An 8,481-nucleotide genomic window follows, 5' to 3' on the forward strand; every position below is an offset into this window, starting at 1 on the left:
AATTAAAATTGCAGTTGGCACAAGGGTCACAGATAAATTTTTCTTATTATTCTGATTTTATATCAAAAAGTCTTTTTTAATTCTATTTTAGGCATAAATGACATTAAGAAATAATTTCTCACGTCGATGAATAATATAATGATATCGAAAAATAATTTTTGTTTATGTTAATTGAAAGTTTATTTTAAATTACATAAAGGAAAACAGTTTATTATCTGTGTGTTATGGCCATCTCTTTTTTACAAGAAGATTTGTAGCGAAAATATTAATTATAAGCCTTAAATATTCAGGGAAATTATGTCCGCAATTAATTACCCGCGTTCTTGCTTTGAATTTAAAATTAAAACGTTAAATGAAACTTGTTCACGAAAATATCGACAGATTTGTCATTATTATAGATAGTACAGCATAGACAACGTGTCGCATATAATCATATGATTAGCATAATTACAAAATATATCTATCGAATGCCAGTATTAATGTCTTTGATCTAAAATAGCTGCTTTCCGAATTAATTTATGATTTATTAAATTTTACTAATTATCAATCAACATCCACTAAACGACCACAAAGAGCACTTTCAGGGGCTTTCTCAGAGTGATAAAATTAAAATGTACGATTTACATGAACGATCACGATAAGATTGCCGATGCGTATTAGAAGATAGCTTCCCTCCTTTGTAAACATTTAATGCACCGCCATCTTGAAACTTTGCACAAAGTCGTACCTTGTCATGGTACTCGCACCATCACAGATATCACATGAAACACGTGGTCGAAAGGATTAGCGAAGACATCCTGAGGCTTCTATCTTCTTAAACGTCCACGTGTATTTAATACATCCCAATATAAATAGGATTCTCTTCGTCCTCATCTGTTATTTATCTTAACTCACATGAGAGGACGCGATACAAGTTCCATAGTTCTCAATTTTTTTTAAGACAGAAGACGTATTCTACCAAGATATTAAGGTGCTTAGTTTCGAAGGTCACACTGATCATTGATCACGAGCAACGAAAAAAGCATGGCACATGTAGACCATCGGGTATAATGAAAAGCCGTGGCGCGCAAGAAAACGATTGACGAATTATCCGACGAATTTTGATTAAACAAGAGAGACGTTTCGGCTGAACGGAACGATAATCTTCCCCAACTTGAATAAATTAAATTTTGCTGGAAATTAATATGCAGATACCGTGAATGCTAATTATTGGAAAGTTGAATAGAAATTGTTGCGAGTGATTATTAAATTTCATGAAAATCACTGCAGGATGATTATCGCGAAGTTAGAATTATCAGTCTCGATGTTTATCAGATAAAAATATCTCTTTAATTACAGCAACTGTTAGTCTTCACTGTCGATCACATCGTTAATTTATTAATTAAAGAAACGTCTTTAGCATTTCTTTATAATATCCACACGTAGAAAATCCAAGTTAAATCGCCATCATTGATCTATTTAAACATGATATCTCTCGCGATCTGCAAGATAATGTTCAGGAGCGGAAGATCAGGGAGAATGTCAGTCTTAAACCACTTTTCTCGGATTCAGTGACTTCATGATATATCCAGGAACAATATAGATTGAAATTAGACCATCGTCATTGATCTCTCCAGCGGTGGGATGGATACGCATCCTCGAGTCGACACTTCAATTTATCACTCAGCATTTATCACTGCAAATTTTACGCAAAAAAAGAAAAAAAAGAAAAAGGAATTTTGCTTTTATTCCGTATTTTTGTGTGATGATGGATAATCAAGGATTTCCATCGCCACGTGTGTTATACATTCGCGTCTTGTATACCTTCGATATTCGCGAAATAATATATCTGTGAGAGAATGCGCATAATCCCGGGTTAATGTTTTGCTTACATGACGAGAAGGCCCGAGTGTGTTCAGAGAGAACGAAGACGTATTCTGAGCGAGCAATGAACGACGCGACACACAATGTGTGTGGTTGACACGGCTCGCGAGGCCGCAGTGAACTGTGGGTGGTTGCTTCAGAGGCTTTCCCGCTTTCCACCAGCGACGCACCACCGCGCCACCCTGTCTCTACGCCTCTCACCCTCGCCCTCTTCGCTCCACATCGGACGGCGGTGCCTCGTCCACCTTCTCGAATCCCTCCACTCTGATCCGCTCTATCTATCTCTCTCTCTCTCTCTCTCTCTCTCTCTCTCTCTCTTTCTCTGCGAATTTCCGAGCTCACCCTCTTCATCGTACTTCCACCACTCGAGCAGAGAAAGGTGGTTTTTCAACAGCCCGCGCCAACGAACGCCCGTGTCCGCCACCTGCGGTAGGTCTAGAATGAATCTAATTCGCTAAAATCGAGACGTCAGATCTCGCATCAGATATCAGCCAGATATCGCGATTATCAACTATTTTAGGAATATTCATATTAATCTACTAAAAGCGTATTAAATGGCTAATTATAGAATATGAGATACATCATATTAGAACATTACATAAAATAGTTTAATAAAATATTAATATTATTTTTTTTTAATAAAAAAAAAAAAACTTTAAGGATTTTTTATTCCGAATCACCAGTCAATTTATCAAAAATTTTAATTATAAAGAGAGTAGTAAAGAATTTTTTTAAATGATATAAATAAAATATTTTTATCTAAATTAAAAATGAGTTACGAAATTGTATGATTATATCACATGGCTCAAAGCAATAAATATTTTGACAATAAGATCTTAAAATGATATATTTATTTATATTTTCTAATTAATAAGTTTTAATTAAATTTAATTCACTAAAATCAATTGTCTTTTTTTAATCAATCTAAAAGATTTTTTAAAGTTATCGATCTTTCGGTATATTTCTGTTAGAAAAAGCAACTATCTCAATCGATTGACAGCGTGTTCTCGTAATCATGTAAAAATTGACAGACTGTGAAGCGGAATTCATCAACTCTCTGTTGTACATCTCCCACACATATCTGTCTGTCCTCTTGCCGCACAGATATATAAACATATATGTCATATATAACGTGCCATGTGTGTATTGAGTACATATGGCAGAACAGAAAAAGTTTAGCGGGATAAAATAAAGCGAAATACACGAAAGAAACTAGACTGTCAGCCGGACAAAATGTTTACATGTGTACTAGATGTCAAAAGTCACATATTTCTTTTCTTTGATAAATAATAAAAGCCAAAAGTAAATTTAAATAATGATTTGAGTCAAATATAATATTATAACGCGTATGATAGAATATAATTTAAATACATTAATTAATATTAATTTCACACGTTAAAACGTTAAAATATTTTCGGTTATGCGAATATAAGAGTGTGTTAAGAATTTAATACTGAATAAATCAAACTGAAATAAAATATACTCGTTGCTGTAGCTGCTAAATATAAAAATGGTTATATGTTTAGAGAGTTACATCTCTCGGTTATGATAAAATTTTTTTAGATCCTCGCCGTGGCTTCATAAATCTCGCGTTTGGACGTCTCACAAAGTTTCCCCTTGCTAATCGTAAGAAGAATAAGTTTTGACAATTAATCCGTCTTTCAATTATTAATCTCATCAGCTGACTTATTTTATCCGTCGTGGTGTGTATATAAATAATCGATAGCTGTAGCGGTAACAAGGTTCGTTACTTTCAATAAAAAAACATTATATATATATATATATATATATATATATATATATATATACATATATATTAGTATAAATTATTATTAGAGTATAATTATTGTAATTAAAATATAGCATTTCGTATCGTACAAACAATTTTCAAGTAATCTCTGAAGAAAACAAAATATATATATAGTTGAAATGAGAAAATACAACGATATTAAATGATAATCACAGTCAAAGGATACGTAAAAATTTAATTTTTTCCGAAAGATGGGTAATAAATACATTACAAGTAAATTAGAACTGTCTGAAAAAATGTTTGATTACGCTAAACACCTCTTATTGGTTGTAATTATCATTTAATATTATTGTTAATCTAAATCTAATCTAAAGATGAGTCATACTATAGTTAATTTGAAATAGATATAGTTTTACGAATATTTCTTGGCAAAATCAATTTATCTAACATTTTTTAATCATAATTGTAGATTTGTTATTCTCTATTTTTATTATTATTATCCTCTTTTTTTTCCTGGATCAAGCAAAATGAGAGAGAAGTCTTTTATCTCGATAAAAATCTTTATTCATAAAATTACAAGAAATGCAACTAATTCACTGAAAGTAGAATCGGAATCTGTGGATTTTCTTTTGCTTTACTCTTTCTCGTTTTCTTTGAATTTTGATTTCTTGTATAGTAAAAAAATAAAAGAAAAATAAAATTTTATTGTAATATGTACACAACGCGAATTTATAGATCATAAACTGCGCATCTCATGTAAAACTCTTTAAACAAAAATAGATATAAACATGTAAATATAAAATTTCACTTAAAAAATAAATTTTTGCATAGATAACTAATTTCCATAGAAAGAAAAAATTTAAACAAAATTAAATAAAAAGGAAATAAAAATCACAATCAAAAAAGAATGATTGAGCGTAATATTTTTTGTCAATGCAATTGCAAACTAATAATACTAATAATACGCCCGCAATAATGAGGTATATTAATAATGGATTATTCATAAGCAAGAATATCTCATTCATTAAACAATCAACGCCCGATTTTACATTAAACGTGTTACAAATAAATACGCATCAACATAATTCAGGTGCAACATCAAAATTGTTAATTATTTCTAAATTATGCCAATCGCAAATAATTAAACGACTCAGATGATAGATGATTTGGTGCTTGTCGAATATCGCTATATAATTTCATTGAAATTATAGAAAATGGGGTATAAAACTTTATATTTTGCTTAAATAATTTTTAAATATTTATAATAAATATAACCTACGTTTTGAATATTTTTATTCAATCCATAGATATTTAAAAGATTCTTCAATGTAATATTGATATAATAATATTTATGGTAACAATTATCAGCATATTTTTATACATTTATGAATTCTTTTACACATTTATTAAATTCATAATTTCTTTATTAAGTTGAAAATAAAACTTTATTCTTATAAACTCTTCTTTATATTTATATATAATTTTTAAAAATGCATTTTAGCATTTTAACTTTCTTTGGATATGTACAATAAATATTTATATTACTTAATTTTTTTTTTTTTTTTATATTTAGAGTCGTACAATTTATATAAAATTGTATTTATAAAACGTTATAGTTATATTAAACTTGTGTTATTTAATTACAAAGTAATCCTTATTTTTTAAAAAATGCAAATTTAAGATGTTTGAAAATAAATTTTCCAATTTTTGTCCTATATTGTAAAAAGCTATTCACATATATAAAGAAAAATAATATGATAGATAGCTATGTCACGCTTTCTCTGCAACTATAAAAAAAAAAGATGACCCTCTTGTTATCTGGGTCGTTTCGCAAATTGGAATGACATCAATTCGTGTACAGTCTCTTTCGTCACATATTCTTTGCCTTCTTTATATCATACATAAATCTCTGAACGCATTGCTTATTCTCGCTGTTTTGTTAAACATAAGAGCCATTTTATAACGCATATTAAGATTGGTTTTAATTAATAAAATATAAACATATAATGTGAGTGGAATGTATGGAAAAAAAATATTTATTAATTATTACAATTTGAATAAAAAATAAGATAACAATATGCAAAAAGAAAAAAGAAAGAATAATGATTATTTATTTTTGTTTTAGTATTTTTATTATTTACTAAATAAGAAAAATAAATAAAAAGTTAAATAAAAAAAAACAAACATTAAGAGCATTATATTCGCAGTATTAAATAAAAAAAAATCATTATTTATTAAATATTATTATTATAAATCTGAAGAATAAAAAAGCAATAACTGAGGTGAAATAACTGACGCTGATTTCGGGGAAATCTTCTCGGGTTATTTCCTCGACAAGGGAATCGAAAAGGGTATCAAGGAAGAGATGGACTTCTCTTTCGAAAGCCCTACATATTACATAGCTACGTGACTAGATTTATTGACGATGACCAGAGTAGTAAATATATACTCAAACTGTCCATTTGCAACGAACATCCCATTTTCGAAGAACTTATCTTGGAACCGGAAGTCAATTTCCATTTAAATAACTGATTAATCATTTTACTAGTATCTACATATTGAGAGAATCCACAGAGAAATCAATGTTAGACTCAATAAACAATTTTTGCTATTGTGTGAACAGCACTTTTTTCTCGATTGTTCTTTTATGTGATATTATTCTTGCAAATAACACGTGATGTAATCACAAATAGTGTGATTACAACTTTAATTTTTAATTTGATTTGATTTAACTTGGAATTGATTTGATTTAACTTCTAATTGAATTTTGAAAGAGTTTCTTACAAGTGTGTGAAAATGGCTTTTTGAGAGCCAAATACCTATTTCATGGAAGTTATAACTTTTAAAGTAACATTAAATCTTCTTACGTAAAAATTGACACGTAGTACTCCATTAATAATGCAATTAATTATAATTAAAAATCTTGATAAAATTTTTTAAGAAGTAAATGTAAATGAAAAATCTTTTACTCGTTAAATTATTAATATGATATTAAAACTCTAGTACATACCTATATGAGGAATCTCGCAAAAAATCGTCTTTTTAGGAATATCTGTTCTTTTTAATCTTTACTTTTCTCTTTCTTTTATAATATTCTTCTTTCAGTATTCGTCGAAAATTTGAAAAATAAAATGGTTCTTCATATCGTAACGCGGTTTTTAATATTAAATTATTTTCTCCGTCGTTGTGACACAGAATAAAATTTTCGATAGTCAATAAACACGGTATTCGCGACGAACGAATCCGTTCGACTAGCCTTCTTGTTTATGTATAGGTTGAAATTACGTGAAGTCGGATTGAAATGTCGCTACAAACGAGTGACTTTGCTATCTCACGTTACGAGAGTATCATTACGAGAGTTATTATTATTACAAAAAAATCTCAGATTTACACGACTTAGCTTGCACTAAAAGACAAAAAAATGCACAAAACATTTATCAAGAAAAATTTAGATATAGAGACTTTGAACAGTTATTAATATTAATTTCTTATTTTATAGGGAGCCTTGAATTATAACCACGTCACCCTCCAATTTGGAACTCTTGGGTAAATCCGCAGTAAATTTCTTGGCGAAGATTGAAGATTATCGTTTGTCACGATTTCTTTATTCATCATGATAAGATTGTATCATTAACTCGAAAATTAAATTTTAGTTTAAGTAACAAGATACATTAAATTAGGTAAATTGTAAGATTCAAGACATTTACAGCAAAAATCTCATTTTGAAAAGTTGTAAATTTTAATTTCATTAACTATATATTATTATTACTTTTAAAACGAAGATATTTTGAATTGTCTCTAAAAAAAAGTTTAGTTTTTCTGAAAAAAAGTCTGAATTATTTATATAAAAAAGGATAAATACTCAAGCAAATTATAAATCATTATCTGGAAATTGCTCTTTATTTAGTAAACTCGGGAAAGTTTCTTTTTCAAGAAGGATAAAAGTGGCATAAAGTAATTCAGTAATTTATTGATTCACACCTCTCAATGTTTCCTTATATTATAATATTTATAATAATAATCATCATAAAATCATTATAATAATAATAATAAATCGTTATTTCGAATTATTGTACATCGATATATTATTTCATATATATATGTATATATATATATATATATATATATATATATATATATACATATATATATATATATATTGTATGTATATATATAATATATACTCTATATTAATATTTATATTTATATATTTATACTCTTTTCTATTTGCGTTTCCCGCAATTAGAGAATAGATTCTTAAAACTCTCTATATTTTATCACCTGCCGAGAACAAATTCTGGCAACGAGAGATTGAGAAAACTTGGCGTGCTTAAAAAGTAAACACGCTTCCGCCGAGCATCACGCTATATTCTTAATTTTTTTTTGTTAAATATTTCATTATTTTTTTCGACGTGATTCGCTGTACCCATCGAGAATTAATCCGAAAATCAATGAAAAGTTAATCTCAAAATTACTTTTTTTCGATATCAATTATTATTAATAATAACTAATTACTGTTATTTATATTAAATTCAATTGAGATAATTAAATGTCTGATTTTCAAAAATTATAAATTAAATTATAAGATATGAAATATATTATTATATATTTCAAAATGTAACATGCTAAGCAAGTTTGCTAAGCTAATGTTTAATTAATAATAATAATTAATACCGAAGAGATTAACGAGGAAAAAGCTCGCTACTTTTTTTCACGCAGAAGCCAGCATTACCGCACTTTTGTGATGAAGAAAAAAGATTTTTTTTAATGAGAATGTGGCCTAAGTCCGCAGTTTGTGGGGTTTGCTCTATTGATACGACTTCGTACTTAAAACAAGTCTAAACATTGACTTGTTTTACTCTTGATAT

The 8,481-nt window shown here is 28.4% G+C and overlaps 1 protein-coding gene and 1 long non-coding RNA gene across 11 annotated transcripts in view; one reads left to right on the plus strand and one right to left on the minus strand.

Annotated features, from left to right (window-relative positions):
* Positions 1–6,692, minus strand: part of LOC140666610 (octopamine receptor beta-1R) — a 62,025-nt gene extending 55,333 nt beyond the window's left edge. For 3 of the 9 annotated variants that reach the window (XM_072893966.1, XM_072893963.1, XM_072893962.1), the window contains exon 1: positions 625–2,082. The gene's annotated coding sequence lies outside the window, so the exon portion shown is untranslated. Of the gene's footprint in view, positions 1–624; positions 2,083–6,623 lie in introns of those variants that run through there. The other 6 variants (XM_072893968.1, XM_072893967.1, XM_072893965.1 and 3 more) reach the window with 5 other exon arrangements.
* LOC140666995 (uncharacterized) overlaps positions 1–7,677 on the plus strand; it is a 213,378-nt gene extending 205,701 nt beyond the window's left edge. For both annotated transcript variants that reach the window (XR_012046892.1, XR_012046891.1), the window contains one exon: positions 7,113–7,677. This is a non-coding gene — a long non-coding RNA (uncharacterized lncRNA). The remainder of the gene's footprint in view (positions 1–7,112) is intronic.
* Positions 7,678–8,481: the final 804 nt, after the last annotated feature.

This window comes from Anoplolepis gracilipes, chromosome 6, assembly GCF_047496725.1.
Source record: "Anoplolepis gracilipes chromosome 6, ASM4749672v1, whole genome shotgun sequence".
In the NCBI taxonomy this organism is placed as follows: Eukaryota; Metazoa; Arthropoda; class Insecta; order Hymenoptera; family Formicidae; genus Anoplolepis; species Anoplolepis gracilipes.